This window comes from Tyto alba, unplaced genomic scaffold (genome assembly GCF_018691265.1).
Source record: "Tyto alba isolate M040663 unplaced genomic scaffold, T.alba_DEE_v4.0 Super-Scaffold_22, whole genome shotgun sequence".
NCBI lineage: Eukaryota > Metazoa > Chordata > Aves > Strigiformes > Tytonidae > Tyto > Tyto alba.
Window position 1 is genome coordinate 16,665,173 of NW_024881296.1, and position 18,702 is coordinate 16,683,874.

Genomic DNA, 18,702 nt, shown 5'->3' on the forward strand with positions numbered 1-18,702 from the left:
TGGATGTTGTAGGTTACTTTGTGAATGATGAATGAGAAGTTCATATAATTATTGAATAAGAAGAGAGAAGACCGAGTCATAGATGTTTTTAAGACTTTGAGATACAGAAGTAGTCTCCCAGTCTACGGCTGAATATTATTTGAAATACTTTAGAATATATGTCTTCAACCTTACAGTCATTAAGAATAAGACATACTGTTTGGTGAATAAGTGTGTGTAATGCTAACAGGAAGGCTACTAGCTTTTTTGTTTTGCCCATATTCAGGTGTTTTTTGGTTTTTTTTTTTTTTCCATTAAAATGTGGTTGCTTTGCACTCTGAGGCAAGTCAACGTATTACATTTCTTCTTGAAGAGCATCCCATTGTTCAGGTACCAATGTGCAGCACCTGAGCAGACAAGTGAACTTGATGTGTATCTTGGTCTCTGAAAATCCTGCTGAAGCTGTCGGTAAGCAAAAGAGGGTAAAAGCAGAATCTCCAGTACAAGGCAGAATTCTCTACCTTTAGGATGTCCCTACTGGGATTATTTTTTTAGCAACCAAAGTATTGGACCAATACCAGCTTCCCTTTCCAGACGGAAACATTCAACCAGGATATACCTGCATTTAGCCCGACCTTCTCCAGTAATTATGAAATTAAAGTTTAGTCTGAGACTAATCAAGTGGTATTTTGCCCTTATCATCTGTCCATTTCTTCTTAGCGGAGCAGTGAGGTGGATTTTAAACATGTAATTTAAATGTCCTATATTGCTGTATAAAAGAGGTCTGGAGCAAACACCAGAAGGTAATCAACTACATTCCCTTGCCTAAAACCATCAAAAAACATTCCCTTACCTAAAACCAATACCTAATCATCAAAGCAGCCTGTAGATATAAATTTGACAGTCTTATGCAGCTTTGATTCAGCAATCCAGACTGAGATATGCCCTTTGTTAGATTTTGTCTAATTTGAATATATTGAAATCCAGCTAAATTCAAACACCTTGTTTGGTAGAAAGAAGACAGGAGACCTTGAGTTTATTTTTATAACTTTACACTTGTAGACTTTTTGTAAGGAATCCAAAAATAATTAAATTCCTGAGAGTGTCAGATCTCCAAAATATTACTTAGTAGTGATTTTGTAAAATATTACCTTATCTTTTTGGAGTTTAAGGTCATTACACAGGATAGATATAATGATGATATGTGTGGTCAGGCAAATGTCAGAGCTGTACAGACATAGTATCACAAAGAAAGGCATTGCTTCCATAGCAGTAGTGAGAACTACTGGAAGTTCCTAAGTCCTCTGGGAAACCTTTGTATTCAACTCTTCTGCTATTCTTTTGTATGGTAGTTTTAAATTACTAAAAGAAATACAGCAAACGAACCACCAATAAAAAATAACTCTTAATCTGTTTATTTCTTATCTATTGATCACAAGTTATGCTACTTAAGTTGAATACTGATGGTAAGCATCTATACAGCGTTTTTTGTAGTATTGTCCATAGTTGTCAACCATGGATAAAAATCTTATCTTTCTCAATAATAAAAGCTGTTAAATAATTATTCTCTCAATTTGCAATCATAAAGCTAAAAATTTCAGCTTTACTCAGAAATCATTTTTATCTGCTTTAGAATGAAAATATCTGAGTCTCTTTCTTGGGTTTATGAAATTTTCTTTTAAGGAAAAACAGTGAGTAAGACAAATTGATTTGTTAATCAGTTCAAGGTTTGTCATCATTCATCATATCCTTAATATTTAATCTGAAAAACTGTATTACTCTGAGAAAATAGCATTTCAAAAGTTGCAAGGTTACTTTTCAGGCATTCAGCTCAGATGATAACTGAGAGCATCATAGTATGAGATTTTCCTTGAGTGCCTTCTGTGTGGATAATTGTATTTACTATACTATGGAAAAAATGATGATGTTACACACTATTGTATGTCTTTCTTTGCCCTGAAGAAACACATAATTTATAGTAAAAATTACAAAAAGATTTCAGAAGCTTTTTAGCTAGAGCTATTCCTCTTGTATCACATCAAATGTGTTTTCTATTGTGAATTATTATAGCAGGTCATATTTCCACTTTCTTTTTTGGATTAGTGTCTGATGTTATAACCTGTAAAGAAAAGCAGGCTACAAAAGGCATCTGTGCACTTTTATTTTTTTTTTTTTAGGAAAACAGCAACTTACAGGAAAAGGAGTTTACCTGTTTCAAGGTCATTTGCACAAAAACCCCAAAATTCTTTAATCTAAATAAGCCTTCATTGTAAAATCTGGATAAAAGAAATACATTTTGTTTAGCAGGGGCTAGTTCTTGTGGTTTAGTTTCTTACACTGAGGTACAGTTAGAAGATAAAAGTAATTGACAGTGAAGACAGAAATGTCCTTTGGTATTGATATTAGAACTATTTAGGCTATGAAACCTAAAGCACATTGACATAACTGTATTAAAATTCCGCTCTTATATACAGTAGCATCGAATGAGTAGCATATTATTATTACAAGAATATCAGTACCAGAGGATGTTCCTAAATATCCTTCATATTGTAGGTTAGAAGTATGTCAATGCATCTGATGAATACCTTTGACTAGAAAATGTTACTTCGCTTGTGAAAATTTGGAAACTGGTGTTGACAATATAATCTTATGTCTTGTTTGAAGTGAGGCTAGGAAGACTCTGTCTAGAGTACAACATGATGCAAATTGTATTTCCATCTCCCTTAAATCAGAAGAAAATGTCCTTTATCAGGAAACTAACTTAATACTGCAAACCAAATATATTATTTACATTATAATTCTCAAAGCAGCTAATAATAACATCTAAAAAGAATATATATTTATTCTTACTTTAATGTGTTTTTTTTTTTTGTAAAATCTGTTATGTATAAAAAAACCTAAATGACTTTAGGTGAAAAGTTTGGTTTTAGAGAAACTGTACACTCCTGAAAATGTATGGAAATATGTATTGAACGACTCTGTATTTTAAATAAACTCCCCCTCTAGATTTTCCCTATGATCTAGGAGGTTTTGAAGTTATAGCTATCAGAAGTGTGCATAAAGAACTGTCTATATCACTTGTCCTAACTGTTAACTGCTCTATGGATGGATTAAATATAGGGGGAAAAAAATATCGTGGGTGTCTACGAATGCATGAAATACATGAGTTCTCACATGAGTAAAAACACTTCTTAGCAGAGGGTGCTATACACATTGCGCAATAAAGATAAGGCATTTTTCCTGTTCTCACTCAAACTTGCCTGTACATTCAGAGCTGCTGAGCTGGTAGTTTTTTAGTTTAATGTAGTTAATTTATAAAGCCATTTGAAACAACCAGAGGAGCAGATGGTGGAACTTCTGTTATAAAAGTTGGGTCAGTAATCAGGGCTGTTTGTACCATCTGAACAGAAGAAAAGGAGGTGGGAGTGACCAGTCACACTGAATGTAGACTCTGTGCCATTGACAAAACCCTTAAGTTTTCCAAGGGCTAGAGAGCTTATCATAAACCCCTGCATAGCTATTGAAATAAAAATAGAATGGAAAAAAGGTTGAGGATGGAGCTGGGAAGACAAGTGAGGATGGGGTTCAGTAGAGTGCCCCACACAGCCATGGCTACATCAGAGCTCAGGCAAGGCCAGCGCACCTCTGAGGGCATTGGACAGAGGTGGACCTCCTGCAGCACTCTCACACAGCTCAGTCCTGTCTTTCTGTGTTACCTTCCCATACACTGACTTTTTGGCTAGCAACCTGGAGGTCCAGGCTTCCTTCTACTGACACAAGCGTCTTATGGAGCCGTCTGTACATTAGATATCTGTGGTATCTTTGGGACGGTGTGCTTGAAACCCTCAGTGTGCATCTTTCTGCTGGGTATTCTGCTGCTTCTGGAAATACCATCACATGGCCAAGGGCACAGTAATGGGAGCAAATACGTTTTAAGACATGAAGATATATGGTATTTCTAAGATGCATGTTTCCTTTTCTGATGGATTTGGAGCTACCTGTATTTATTTATGAATAGTATGCTTGACAGGGCTACTGCAGTGCTATAGTCTTAATCCACTAATAATACTGATAGGAAATGTAACTCCAGGACTCAAGACATGGCCAGTATGTCACTTTCCAAACATATGAAGAATGTTACTGGATCTCTTTACTGTGAAGTACTTACTTGATCCATCAGCTAGTTTGCTAAACAGTTTTCACCTGGAATATTGCATCTGCTTGAGATGGTACGAATACAGTAACTTTGACTGTATGGAAAAATGCAGAATGTGTCTGGGGGAGAAGGTCAGGATATTACAGTTGGCTTGAGGCAAAAAAAAATTACAGAGACACAGCAATCCCCCATCAGAGATCTGGGTAAGATATGTCTTCTGTTATCTTCAGTAACTCAGATTGTGCATATTTATGCTTAACTTCAGTTTGTTTTTTTTTTTTTTTTTTTTTTTTTTCCCTGTGTTGTATTACTCTCTTAGAGGTAACAATACTTTGTTGATTTATCACAGTTCCCAAAGAAAGAAACTGCAGGTCCCAAATCCAGCAGGATGTATGAAGTGAGGAAATTTGTGCACAGACTACTCTAGCCTATGAAGCTGACTGTGGGGATCAGGATTTAAAACCAGAATTGCAAACACCAGAAGGTTGACAATAACAAATACCAGAGAGCCAGGATGTATCTGGCTGTGAATGGCAAGAAGTGCCAGCTATGACCTAGGTTTATGCATCCTTGCATGCCAAGTACCTCGCTATTGGCAGGTATATTAAAAGCAGAAAAATATTTGCCAGCTTCAGTGTTGTACAGCATCAGTAATCCTAACACCTTGTCTGATTGTAAGGCTCATTTCTTTGTGCCTCAAATAACAAATTAACTCCATTCAGTTTTCCTATAGTCTTTAAAATAACAGTCAAATATAGATAACTACACAATCATTTATTAGTTTTTAGTCTAATCCAAGTAAGAAAGTGATAGTGTGGCTGACTGCAGATCATGCTTTTGCAATGGTGTTCAGTGTCTGATGGAGTCAGTGCAGTGCGTGCAGTTTTCATGGCAGAGTCTAGATATATTATGAGGGTAAACTTCAGATGTGCTCTGTTTGATCTTGTCCATTTTCTTATAACTTTATGATAACATTTCTCATCTTTATGTAAAACTTGATTCTTCCATTTATAACATCTGCATTTGTCTTATGCACTTTATACATTTTTTTGGGGGGCAGGTGAACTATGAAGACTGTATTATTAATGTACTTTGGATAGTTGACACTAGTTTTGGTAATTCTGTTGTTAAAAATAGTTGCTAAACTCAACACTTTAAGAAAAAATGGTAAGTGCTTTGATTTCACGATATCACTTTTGTGTAGCCAACAGCCAATCTTCCGGTGTGCTTGAAAGGCTGAACCAACAATTTTAGTTATGCAGAGTTTATCAGTAATGGATGTTTTTATATTCTCTTTATTGCTACGTCAACAACATCTGAAAATGTAATTTTCTGTAAGTTTATTTCTTGGAGGGGAGTTTTCTTTTGATCCACTCACTCTTTTTGTTTGGTTTGATTACTGACCAGTTTCTCTGAGAAAGTATAAGATTTTCCTTTTTGGTTCTCATTTGAATGTATTTACATACACAGAACACTATATGTGTTTCTGTTACACATGAATATGAATATTTTTATGAATTTTTGAATAAAACCCTCCTCAGCTGGATGCATTATCATCAAGTTTCTATCACCAGGAGACTCTTTTATTTTTCCCAAAGGAAACCCAGACAGTGATTGCTCATCACCTAAGCATTATCTGCTCCAAAGTAAAAATCCAGAGATCATGAATCATAAAACACAGAGCTGAGACTTCAACATGTAATCTAATTCCCTTTCCCCTGGTCTGTCTCTCTTCAGTTAACTCTACAAATGTGTTTCTTCATTGATGTTTCTTTAATCTCGCAACTGAGATTCCACAATCACCTGAGATTATCTATTCCAGTAGTGCTCCTCTGCCCTTGCCATTTTTGTTAGCTTTCCCTGATGCCTAACCTGAGTCTTTCTTGTAATTAAGCTCCTTTACGCCTTCTTTTATATCCCATGGATATGCAGAACAGATTAGCCCTATCTCTTTGCAACACTGTTTCACAAACTGCCAAACTCTGTACTGGGCTCTCCAGTGAAGAGAGGCTCGGGGGCAGTGCTCTCTTGGGTTCTTTTTCTGCTGTGAAGCAGATCTTCCCGGAGAGGCAAAGGAAGGGATTCCTCAGAGGCAGGATTTTACAGTCTAGTTTACTGGTACAAAGACATAATCCTTCTCTTGCTGAAAAAAGGAACAAGCTACTATCACTTATTTTTTTCCAGTTTTCCATGCCAACACCTCACTGCCTCAGTTAGTTTTCCTACTGCCACTGTCACCCATCACAAATTATATAGTGAAAAATGATGGTTTAAAAACTAAGATGCTGGTTGAGTTACTGGGATGCCGATTCAGTTATCTTCTTTTCTTATACAGCTTTGGATAAACCACATTGCCCTAAACTCAGGAAGAGGTGTGGGTTCCTAAGGTTTGTTTAAGGAAATATTTGAATGCTTAATTTAAAAAGAACAATTAATTAAAGTTCTCAGCATCAATGACACCTAGCTTCTTGCTTTTAAACCTTCCTGGATATAGGCTGCTCCTTTGGGAGCCCTAGGAGGTGCTTCTGTAACTGTTTTTCTTCACAGACACTTTGGGATTCATGAACTGGTAGGTGCTCCCTGTCTATGTCCGCTGAAAAACCCAATCTAATAAACATGGTCCGAGTACATCTTGTCAGGGAGCAGCAAGGACAGGTTGTTCCCCAAGGCAAGGGAAAATGGGAGCTGAGCACGCTAACACGGCAGGCAGAAGCTGTGGCCTTAGGGGCAGGGGAGCAGTGCCACAGTACCCAAATGGGAAGGGTGGAGCAGGTCTGGTGACGGTAACCAGTGGTCAGGCAGCGGACCAGATCACCAGAGAAGTCTCCAGTGATGAGGAAAGTCCAAGGTCAAGCCACAAATTTGGGTCATTGTCTCAGAGTCAGGGTCCAGATCTAGGGGGTGCATGGCCAGGAGTGCCTTGGCTGCAACACCATGGAAGCATAGCTTAGGCAGGGGCTGGAGCTGAGAGCCTCAGCCTAAAAGCAGCTTCCAGAAGAAGTGCAGAGCCCCTGCTGAGGCTTCTTAGAATAGCTGCTTGGAGGAGTCTCTGCTGAAGCTTCTAGAAATTTCCTGAGGCACTCCAAGGCAGCAGAGGCTTCTGAATCAGCTCTCTCTTCCCAGACATCTGGCCTTGAGCACAGAGGGCTATGCTGCAGGATGGGGGGGAGTGCGATCTGGGCCCTGACACATCTGTCGTAATTTCATGGTGTGGAGATCAGCACATAATGCAGCAGTTTGCATTCAAAGAAGTAGCAAAGCCTAAAGATATCATGATGGCTATGTTTTAGAGTATTTATATTTTTATAGTTTTGTTTTGTTTTTTTTTTTTCCTAAAAAGAGAGTTCACTTCCAGAATTTCTGGAATATCTTCATTCTCTAAGGTCCTGCAGTTTTAAAATCTGTTCATTTCTGCCTAATTCTACAAGAGAGGGAGAAGGGATGAGATATTACAGAGATGGATACTGTACAAACACCTACTGTGTATGCCTAGTATATGATGGAAATCATCATGTCTAATTTACAGTGTGGAACTTCAAGGCCTTTAGGAATGATATTCCCAAGGATGGAGGTTGGCTTTTAAATTCCCAATTTTTTCCTGCTTCCAAAATAGAGTGACTTGACTGCTATGACTGCTGGACAAAGAACATCTGTATGTATCTGAGACCAAAGTTTGGCCTTATCTGTAGACACTGCTTTTGTAGACAGTGTAGGACAGAGTCTGAGACAATTACAAGGAACTCTATTCTGTGAATATCCAAACTTTACTGAGCTGCAAGTTTTAGTATCTAAGCGTGTAAATATTCACGCTACTATACCAGAGCTCACATCACAACTGGAGCTGGGACTATGAGCTTCGGGAGTGGTGCTGGATGGTGCAAAACAGTTTCACGCTGGTATTGTGAATGTGTTGCTCAGATCCTGAAACATGGTGGGTTTTATGGGTTGATGTGTAAACGCAGGGAGTGGTGCTTTAGAACATGAATCTGTCCTGAGGATGGTTACGTGAGTTTGACGAGGAAGCACTTAACAATACGGTAGTTCATTAAAGTAATTTAGTTGTGTTTAGTGTCTTAAAATGGGTTGAGATTTTGTTTTAGGTACTTAGCCCCCAATTCCTTACAAAATAAAAGATTAAAGAAAAGAAACTCCACAGGAAACATTATGTAACCCTTGTAATATTTTTTGTGGGGTAAGGTTGTAAGATTTTTACAGCCTCTTTCTGTTTTTGCAGAGGGTGGGGAGGGAGACATTACCCTTTTCTTATATCATATGTGTTATTTCTGCCTGTATTTTTAAATAATATATTTTTTAGAAATATATGACTATAATAAGGGATTTAAAATTCAAACATTTTCCTTTACCTCTCCAAATATTAGAAATATCTAAAATACCAAGCATACAAATTGTGTGTAGTTTTCCCATTAACTACATTATTCTCAATACAGTTTGCAGGAATTCTAACTATATTAGTGGTACACAAATATACTAAAAAGAATATCAATAATAACAGATTGAATATTACCGTTACGTATTTTCAATTCTATATAACTTATACACAATGAATTCACAATTTACACACTCTATTTATAAGTAACCAATACCTGTCTTAAAAAAAAAATGTAGTCGGAAGCAAAGTAATATAGAAAAAGGAAGAGTTTTAGATGAGGAAAATATATTCAAACTTACATAGAGTTCTTTATAATGCTTCCTTTATGAGTGGCAACTTTGAAGGTTGAGTCAAGTCAAGTGAACAGCATGGCCCAGATAAAATTTTCCTGACCACCACCTGTGCAGCTAAGCAAAGCTAGCAGTGACCCTGGCTGTGTTAGATGGGCATTATTTTCTGCAGAATGTATTGTTACTGGGCACAGACAATGATTTATTTCTAACTTCAGGCATACAGGCTAGAGAGGATTGTTTTTTCACCTTCAGAAAACTTCCCACAATACCTCTCCCCGTTTCTTGGTGATCCGCCACCATGTAGATAGTGATGCATTACACTGTCGGGCCCTGATGCTCATGTCCATTTCAGAAGTGAGGTATGATTTAAGAAGAAAGGCAGCTGCTCGACATTCTTAGAACAGATTATGTCTGCTTTCATAGGAATTATAGCAAAATGGAATAGCCTCATTGCAGGGAACAACCGCTGCACACAGGCTCGAAATCGAATCAGGATTGAAGAGGTTTATTGATTTATTAACAACATGTAATTAACTGGCAGTCAGTGAACTATACTTGCAGGATCATTGTCAGCAACACAACAGATAAACCGCTATGTGAGACACCTAGAGACTGTAAACATTCTTACCATTTGCTAAACACCGCTCTGTACTTGTTCCCAGGAAGTTCTCATCTCACCGCACGCAAACACGTCACACGGGTGGATGCAGGCAGCCCACAGGCCCAGACTGTGGGTTACAAGCACGCCCTTTTCTGTGAGTGCCAGTTCCTATATTTACATGCACACCTGTGTGCCTGGGCTGCTCCCTACAATCTGTTAATCAACATGCTGGTGAGGAGCCACCCCCCCGAGTCCCCGCTCGTTGCACCCCGTACTGCCAGCCCTCTTGCAGGAGGGCAGGGTGCGGACGGCGTTCGGTGGGGACATGCTCTGTCAGGCCTAGGTGGATGTTGCGATGCCAGCGGGGCAACTTCTCGGAATACCAAACCATGTTTAGCAGCTGCTGATACCAAGGTCTCTGTCCAGTCAGAAATTTTTGTGCTTTTTTTAGTAATTCCTTCCAAACTCATTCCTCTTGGTAAGCCTGGGCTACTGTTTAATCCAGCTGGTGGTCATCTCGAGCAAAATGTCACTCTTAATATCCTCTTAGCATTACCAGGTTTGGGGCAAACACCCTCTCAGCCGAGACTGTTTTGGAAACTCTATTCACACGCTGGCTGCACTCACATTCTTCTCACATCACTTGCTGTTATACAGGTAGTGTTAACAAGAGCAGACTGTACAGATTCCCTCACACCATTTCCTAAAAATGTTGGTTCAAAACTCTGCTTTATTTCACAGAAATAAATCTGGGGAAAAAAAATTTATAGAATCATACAGTGGCCAAATAATCACTATATAAATATAGGACTGGCATATATGGATTGAAAGATATACAGTAGTTATTCCCATATTTTAATACTGACCTCTTGGCTATGGAATATAATGCTTCCTATAATGCGTTTGTGTATTGCCTTCCCATGGTTACAAATTACATCTATAACTGAATACATCTTCAGCCTGATGCATGTTTGATTTAATGAGCTTTTGGATTTTGGTCTTTTTGAATGCTGGTGGTATATTTTCTTCCCCACAGTATGTGCTTGTATCCATAAGAATATTCTTCATTGTCCTGGTTTCAGCACCACAACATTCATGCAAGAATGTCCTATGACGAATGAGAACATAGAAGAATCATGAGGTTGTAGCACTGTGAGCATTCAAATAAACTAATTGTTCTAAGTATATTTTTCTTTGCTATTACATAAATCCATCCTGATTACTGGCTACCTCTTTAAGGCGTCTAAGCAGCATAATTTACTGATGATTTATGAATGGTTGAGTTAGTCTATTCCACTAAATGTTCCCATTTTAGTCTTCAGGTTTCACTGTACTGTCTTGTCAAGGCTTACTAACTGTGTATCACAGCACTGCTGAAAGATTCTGTGTTTCCTCTTAATGAATACTTCAGACAAAAACCAAAAGATGGTAAAATTGCACCCTAACGGATGATCAGTAGTAGGTTATCTCCTGTGATTCCTATATATTAGTCCAATAAGTTAAAATATTAGAGCATAGTTAATGCAGACACCATCACTGAAATAAAGAATAGAGCACTATGCAGTTTTTGCATAAGAATATTTCAGTGTGCTGTGCAGAAGTAAAAGGTAACATTGAAATTTCTCCTTAGGCATCCTTCTTAGTATCAACTTAATTGAAATCACAAAGGACATTTAGAGCTTTTACTGAGCTCTAACTAACCCATCATGGTAATGAACATTATTATTGTGGCTTCTTTTTTTTAACCTGCAGCAAACTGTGGTCATTGATCTTTGTCTCACATTCATCTATATTAGTAGCATGTACAGTATGACATTGGCAGGGGTGGGGAGATAAAAATGTGTAGTCACTTTTTTTTAAGTTCAGATGCAGGGACCTTTCAGATTTTAATTATTGTTTGTATAATTTCTTAAATTTAAAATTATTATATTATGGTTGGATGCTGTAGTCTCTATTTTGCTTAGAAAGAAAATTGTGCTTTTTTTTCCTAATGAGACCTGCTGGCATGCATAGACTGTTGGATTTTCAGTTTTCCTCTTTTATGTTCTGTTGACTTTAGATTGTGACTCTTTATGGCAGAGACTGCTTATTTCCTTTTATGATTATACAGTGTTTCACATAATGGGAACCTAGTCCTAACTGGAGGCATCTAGGGAAAATACCATTCTTGAAGGGTTATGTAATTTATGACAAACCATTTTCCCATCTGAAAATGGTAAGGTTTGAGATAAGCAGAATTAATACAAATTGTTTGCTTAATAAAGACAAGAGAAATACATTTCCAAGGATATCTTACCTTCATGACTGTGGATTTGAAAAATGAATAATAGATGTAAGGTAGGCCCTTTTTATTGCCTACCTAATACCTCTAACATAAAACTGTAATTGAGCATAAAACCATAAATTCTCCTAGCACAAAACATTTCTTATTAAGATAAACCTGTCAGTATGATGATACAAGCAATAACCTTGGATTACAAGAAAGTGGGCTAGAAATCTTTATAAGTAATCTCACAAAAGTCCTCCCTTATTGACTTATATTTTAAGAATCAATTGCTTCAGATTTTCATTGGATTGAGAAAATGGTTGAGAAAGCCAGAATAAAATGTGTATAAAATACTGATATCCTTACTTCTGCTTTCTCCAAACTTCAATCATGCAGTTTTAGCACATGAAAAAAAGCTATGATTTGCTCTTTTTTTTTTTTTTTTTTTCTTTTTAATGACATGTGCATCCAAGTGCACCTGAAAAGAAGCCAAAACAGAAAAAGAAAATATGGCTCAGCCCAACTGCACATTTACATCTGAAATTCTGCATCTGTAAATACAGTATTCTTTACTGTCTCTGCAATCTGCATTGTAATTTACAGTTTATGATACTAACACCATACATTGAAAAGTAAATATCTGGTGCCAACATCACAGAATCATAGAATCATAGAACGGTTTGGGTTAGAAGGGACCTTAAAATCACCTAGTTCCAACCCCCCTGCCAGGGGCAGGGCCCCCTTCCCCCAGCCCAGGGTGCTCCCAGCCCCGTCCAGCCTGGCCTGGAACCCTTCCAGGGAGGGGGCAGCCACAGCTGCTCTGGGCACCCTGGGCCAGCGCCTCACCCCCTGCACAGGGAAGAACTTCTTCCTTATACCTAATCTAAACTTACTATCTTTCAGTTTAAAACCTTTACCCCCTCGTCCTATCACTACACTCTGTGACAGAGAGTCCCTTCCCACCTTTCCTGTAGCCACCTTTAAGTACTGGAAGGCCACTATCAGGTCTCCCAGAACCTTCTCTTCTCCAGGCTGAACAACCCCAACTCTCTCAGCCTGGCCTCATAGGGGAGGTGCTCCACCCCCCCTGATCATCTTCATGGCCTCCTCTGGATCCACTTGAGTAGGTTCATGCCTTTCTTATGCTGGGGTCCCCAGAACTAAACTCAGTACTGCAGGTGGGGTCTCACAAAAAACAGAGTAGAGGGGGAGAATCACCTCCCTCCACCTGCTGGTCATGCTTCTTTTGATGCAGTTCAGGATACAGTTGGCTTTCTGGGCTGATAGCACACATTGCCACGTCATGTTGAGCTTCTTGTCAACCAACACCCTCAAGTCCTTCTCCGCAGGGCTGCTCTCAGTCCACTCATTGCCCAGCCTGTATTTGTGTTTGGGTTTGCCCTGACCTCTGTGCAGGACCTTGCACTTGGCCTTGTTGAACTTCATGAGGTTTGCACAAGCCAACCTCTCAAGCCTGTCAAGGTCCCTCTGGATGGCATCCCTTCCCTCCAGAGTGTTGACCAAAACACACAGCTTGGTGTTGTTGGTGAACTTGCTGACGAGGCCACTGAATCCCACTGTCTGTGTCACCAACAAAGATGTTAAACAGTGTTGGTCTCAGCACCGACCCCTGAGGAACACCACTCATCACTACTCTCCACTTGGACACTGAACCGTTGACTGCAGCTCTTTGAGTGTGGCCAGCCAGCCAATTCCTTGTCCACTGAGTGGTCCATCCATCAAATCCATGTTTCTCAAATTTAGAGACAAGGATGTCATGCGGGACAGTGTCAAATGCTTTGCACAAGTCCAGGTAAATGACATATATTGCTCTTCCCTTACCCACCAGCTCTGTAACCCCATTGTAGAAGGCAACCACATTTTTCAGGCACAGTTTGCCCTTAGTGAAGCTGTGTTGGCTGTCACCAATCACCTCCTTTTTTGCCATGTGCCCTAGCATAGTTTCCAGGAGGATCCACTCCAAGATCTTGCTGGGCACAGAGGTGAGACTGACTGGCCTGTAGTTTCCCAGGTCCTTATTTTTTCCCTTTCTAAAAATTGAGCTTATGTTACCTTTTCTGGTCAGTGGGAACTTCACTGTACTGCCACGACTTCTCAAATATGATGGATAGTGGATTAGCCTTTTCATCCACCAGTTCCCTCAGGATCTGTGGCTGCATCGTATCAGGTCCCATGGACTTGTGCACCTTCAAGTCCCTTAGATGGTCTTGAACCCAATGTGCTCCTACAGTGGGTGGTTCTTCATTGTCCCAGTCCCTGCCCTTGCCATCAGTGTCTTGGGCGGTGTGGCTAGAATACTTGCCAGCGAAGACTGAGGCAAAAAAGTTGTTGAGTATCTCAGCCTTTTCCATACCCTGGATAACCAGGTCCCCCATTTCCTTCCAGAGAGGGCCCACATTTTCCCTAGTCTTCCTTTTATCACTTATATACCTATAGAAGCTTTTCTAGTTGCCCTTGATGTCCCTGGACAGATTTAATTCTATCAGGGCTTTGTCCTTCCTAACCTGATTCTCTGGCTTCTTGGACAGTTTCTCTGTATTCCTCCCAGGCTACCTGTCCTTGCTTCCACCCTGTGTAGGCTTCCTTTTTGTGTCTGAGTTTGTACAGGAGCTCCTTACTCATCCATGCAGGCCTCCTGGTGTTTTAGCATGACTTTCTCTTTGTTGGGATGCATTGCTCCTGAGCTTAGAGGAGGTGATCCTTGTATACTAACCAGCTTTCTTGGGCCCCTCATCCCTCCAGGTCTTTCTCCCATGTTACTCTGCCAAGCAGATCCCTGAAGAGGCCAAAGTGTGCTCTCCTGAAGTCTAGGGTCGTGAGCTTGCTGCATGCCCTCCTTGCTGCCCTAAGGATCTGGAACTCTACAATTTCATGGTCACTGCAGACAAGGCTGCCCTTGAGCTTCACATCTGCCACCAGCCCCTCCTTGTTGGTGAGAACAAGGTCCAGCCTAGCACCAATTCTTGTTGGCTCCTCTATCACTTGGAGAAGGAAGTTATCATCAACGCATTCCAGGAACCTCCAGGATAGCTTATGCCCTGCTGTGTTGTCCCTCCAACAGATGTCAGCATGGTTGAAGTTCCCCATGAGGACCAGGGCTTGTGAATGTGAGGCTGCTCCTATCTGTCTATAGAGGGCCTCATCTCCTCAGTCTACCTGGTTGGGTGACAGCAGCAGACTCCCACTATAATGTCACATGTCCCTGCCCTCCCTTTAATCCTCACTCACAAGCTCTTGGTCGGCTCCTCATCCATCCCCAGGCAGAGCTCCATGCACTCCAACTGCTCATTGACACAGAGGGCAACACACCCCCCTCCCTTGTCTCCCCTGCCTGTCCCTCCTAAAGAGCCTGTGTCCTTCCATTCCAACACTCCAGTCACAGGAACCTTCCCACCACATCTCTGTGATGCCAATAAGATCACAGCCCTGCAGGCATGCGCACAAGTCTGTCTGCTCTTGTTTATTCCCTGCGTTATGTCTATTTGCATAGAGGCATTTAAGTTGGGCCCCTGATGAAGCTGACTGGCTGGCTGGAACTCCTTTGCACTGCTCTTCAGGTGCTCCTCTGCTGACCTGTGACCCCTCTCCAGGCTCTGGTCATCTCTTGCTGGCACTGGCATCAAACTGGTAGGGGTGGGATGGATTGAAGTTCCCCTCCCCCTGGCGACTTATTTTAAAGCCCTCTTCACCAGCTTGGCAAGACTATGACCAAAGATGCTCTTCCCCTTCTCATATATTCATCATTAATTTTTCTGAATGAAACAAGAGGTGGCTCACTAGTTTTTTATATATCCTGTATTACAGATAGGCAAGGGTAATAATATACATAATAAGAGGATATTTGTTGAAAAAAAAAGTGGATTCATGTCTGTCTCCTGGTGCTTGAAGCTCTACAAAATGACAGTCTAATAAGTCCTATGTAACGTAGCAAGAATAGAGCCACTTGGTTTGTTGGCCCATATTTTTGTGTTAATGTAGATGTGCTTATGTTTTTATTGCCTACTTCCTGAAAGCAAAACGAGAATTGGCTTTTCACAAAATTGAAAAAACTCTAGGAGTTATAGTGTAAAAATGGAAAAAGAATATTTTAAACTTTGAAATTATTACTGAAACATTTCAATTAATCTGTGATTTCATGAAAGCTGAATTTTTAAGCAGCTAAATTTATAGCTGGATTTGATTTGAAAGTGTCCCTTAGTGAAATAGAAATCATTAGTCAGAAAGTATGTAACACAATTAAAATCGAAGGGTTGCAGCAATTTTAATTTGAAAGATTCAGTTTGTGTTAGAGAAATATGTTTGGACTCTCAATCTTTTTTGTGGTGAGTTTAGTTTGTTGAAAATATTTTAGCAAATATGTATATCTAATTAATGTAATCTCATAAGAAAAATATATATCTGAATCATTGAGACATGCTAGAAGATAAATCTGCAATGTAGACAGTAATATACAAATTAGTACATGTCTTTTTTGTTAAAAGCATATTCTTCAAAATTCAGTTGGGCTGAGTCCTCTGTTTTTCAATGTTTTTGCCAGCAAATGAGCTTCCTCAAGGTTGTCCCTCAAATGCACTTTATTCCTGTTCTAATTGAATCACATTATAGAACAAGGAAGCTCAGCTCCAAACCTATAGAATCTTTGCATTCTCTGTATACCAAATTTTCACTAATGCTAGGTAGATATGTTGGTCTTCAGGTGAGCATATAGATTCTTATTCTGAAGAGGGCTGTCATTTTGTGTGTCTTGTCTATAGAAAAATAGAAAATATTAGTAGCTCATTTCATTAACAGGGATCATGCTGCAAGTAACAAGACTAAATAAAACTATATACTAATTTCTTTCTCAGTGACATGTAGAAATAATTTGATTTCAATGCATGCAGTATTCTGTATGTGTAACACTGGTTTTCAAAACGTCACTATTTCAGTTTTATACACACAATGTATGGCAAATTTAATCAAAAAATAATGCTTGAAACTTGCTCCAGAAATTATACTGTAGAAAAACCCATAGAAGACAGGTTTCCTCCTGTAAAGAAGAAGATTGAATTTCCCCCTTGTGTAAGACAGTAGAAACTTTATTTAAGAAAACAGAAGACTGTATCTGTATATAAGGTTTTCCACAAACTTAGGCATAGAGAAAATATCAGGACATTTCTCCTTTTGCTTGTTTAACCTGAGAGTGTCTGTAAGCAAATAAAGAAGGTACCATGGGAAAATCCTGCTCCCACTAAAAAAAAAAAAAAAAATCATCATGTGATGTAATTCCAAATGAAAGCACAAGTGCTGCAGTCTGGGATATTTTCTAATCCATGTTGGGTTTTTTGTTTGGTTTTGTTTTGTTTTGTTTTGTTTTCTGTGATTTGATAGTTTTTGTGTGAAGTTGTTCTGAGGCAGTTGTCTCTTTTTTTAATCTGTTTTCTCTGACTTGAAGTTGTGTAACCATGGCCATAATTTTCCAGCACTTTTCCTGTTACAGCTTTTATGCCTCATCACAGTATACTGAATTCATATATACGGAATTAATTAGTGTGAGGGTATCAGTAGTTTCATTCCCCATCCAGCAATTCAGTGCTAGTAGCAATTTAAATCTAGGAAGGAAAAAATTCTGTGTCACTTTGTAGGGAAGGACTTGTAATAAGGTGGTGAATGGATAATTAGACTGGAGGTTCTTCTGGATAGAAACTGGTCCTTACATTTCTGTTTGTTTAATGTTAAATACAACAGGTCCCTGTTCATGCAACAAAATTAATGGAGCTCAACTAAAATCCTCTTAAACCCGGTATCTATTAAAGTCAGTGGTCATTTTGCTGCAGATGGCAGTGATGACAAGAATAAATCCCCACTTATAAGAACAAGCCCCTAATGTTTATGAAAGATTATAAAAAAAATGTTTATTTTTTTCTTTAAATATAAAGATGGTTAATGAAAGAGAAACAGTGAAGAGAAACAACATTCTGACAGTATAGATGGTCATGAAGCTGATAGTACCAAAGTTTCTCAGTCTCACAGCATCATTTACTGCATTTTTCTTCAATAGAAATTACCTTTCCAAAAACAGTTAAAAGAAAGGTTTGCCCTAGATTTTTCTACCAGTGTGTCACCAAATGTTTACATTATAAGCTGAAAATAGTTTGCTAAGTAGTCAGAATTTAAGAGCAATTTAGATTAAACATTTTCATGCCCATTTGTGCAATGCCTCTGGTATTTTAGCAGTATAAAAAGATTTTCTTGGCTTCAAACCATTGGATCAGGGTGATTTTGACATCCTTAATCTCTCTGTAAGAGCATTAGATATTTTTTTAATTTAAAAATCTGAGTGGTAAGAGGTAGAAAGAAGTAATTTTTTAGAAGTACTTTTTAAAAAAAGTTATGTCAGCAAACACTGTGGATAAAAGAAATGACTGAACTCTAAGCTAATGGTGCCAAAGATAGTACAGATGTAAAGAATTTGCAAGGTCTAAGGATATGTTTTTGAATAAAATGTATAGCCTTGAGCTGACTAGTCTACATGTTCACATATGTGCAAGGAATTCAGCCTCAAGCTAAGTATCTTCATTTCACGGAAAGGCAATTCATGAAGAAGTAATCTTTAGGGTTCTGCAGCATGTTAGCTCACAACTGAAACTACAATCTACTCATTAGTATATTCCTGATGCAAGAATACTGCTATCATTGTGGGAATTATTCTTCAGCTCTGTGACTTTTTAGGCCAGTGACTCATAAGTTAATGAGTTAATTATTAATACATTTTCTACTGAATAAAGGAATGTTCCTTTCAGAATTTTAGCTGGAGTTAAAGGTGCTTTCAGTTCTACCATAAAGCTATTGGTAGCACGTAGAAGCACACTAGGTTATGCTTTAGTGATGATGAGAGATAAAATCACAGCTTAGAAACTCTTCAAACACTGACATTGGTGAAGGGAGAAAGTTATTAGTTACATAGCTATAGTAGATCCCATCTACAAGGTGATCTGGATGGTACATTAACAGTGG